At 38.4% G+C, this 1,232-nt stretch overlaps 1 non-coding gene across 1 annotated transcript; it reads right to left on the minus strand.

The window, feature by feature from the left end:
- Positions 1–843: 843 nt before the first annotated feature.
- Positions 844–950, minus strand: LOC131183671 (small nucleolar RNA R71). The gene has a single exon (XR_009151710.1). It is a non-coding gene; the product is annotated as a small nucleolar RNA R71 (small nucleolar RNA).
- Positions 951–1,232: the final 282 nt, after the last annotated feature.

The raw sequence follows: 1,232 nt of genomic DNA on the forward strand, positions 1-1,232 counted from the left end.
TTTATTTTAGCATTTAAAATAGACAAGTTTCATTCCCTCATTTTATTTGATAGTCTAGATAGCCAAAATCACTGTGTAGTTTGGTATTTACTAATTAAATTCCTCGTGGGACGATACTCTACTCACTACTTTATTACTTGTTCGTGATCCATGCACTTGCGGGGTTGTAAAACCAGCAAACAAGTTTTTGGAGCCGTTGCCGGGGAATTTTAATTTTAATAATATTAGGTGATAAGTAATTTAACTGATTTAGGCATTTATATTTATTGTTTAATTTTGTTTAAATTGTTTTATTCTCTTATTCTTTCTCAGGTGATTGGTTTGGTACATGACCAGAATGAGACTAGAGGAAGAAGTCTTTGATTTGGATCTAGAGATAGACAGAACCCTAAGAACTATCAGGAGGGAGAGGAAACGTATGGAATAAGATCAAAGAAATCCAAAAATTCCAAATATGGCCAATAATAACAACAACAAGCTGAGACTTTTGAAGGATTACGGAGCTCCCTCTATACAAGGATTCCAACCTAGTGTTACAAGACCCACAGTGATGCCAATAATTTTGAATTAAAATCGGCATGGCTCTAGATGATCCAACAAACCCAGTTTGGGGGTTCACCAACAGAAGATCTGCACTACCACCTCCAGTGCTTTCTTGCCCTTTGTGACACATTTAAGATGAATGGAGTCTCTGATTAAGCCATAAGACTCAGAGCTTTTTCATTTTCCCTTCGAGATAGAGCAAGGAAGTGGTTACTTTCTCAACCAGCTGGAACATTCACCACTTGGAAAGACCTCTCATAAGCTTTTCTAGCAAGGTACTTCCCACTTGCAAAGACTGCAAAGTTGAGAGTTGAGCTCAACACCTTTAGGCAAAGGGAAGGTGAATCACTCTATGATGCATGAGAGTGATATAAGGACCTACAGAGAGAATGCCCGCACCATGGCATAGAAAATTAGCCCCTGATTCAGAACTTCTATAATGGGCTACTGCCCTTTACAAGGAGCATAGTAAATTCAATAGCAAAAAGTGACCTAATGGAGAAAACAGTGGATCAAGTACTTGAACTTCTGGAGAGGGTCGCATATCACAACTACAAGTGGTCAAATAAAAGGGGGAATACAAGAAAAACAGCAGGGATCTTAGAAGTGGATGCCCTAAGTATGATAAATGCTTAATTTGACCAGCTCGCAAAGAGGCTTCATAAAATATAAGCCAATGCTATAGGGAT

The sequence above is a fragment of the Hevea brasiliensis genome, chromosome 9 (assembly GCF_030052815.1).
Source record: "Hevea brasiliensis isolate MT/VB/25A 57/8 chromosome 9, ASM3005281v1, whole genome shotgun sequence".
Taxonomy (NCBI): Eukaryota; Viridiplantae; Streptophyta; class Magnoliopsida; order Malpighiales; family Euphorbiaceae; genus Hevea; species Hevea brasiliensis.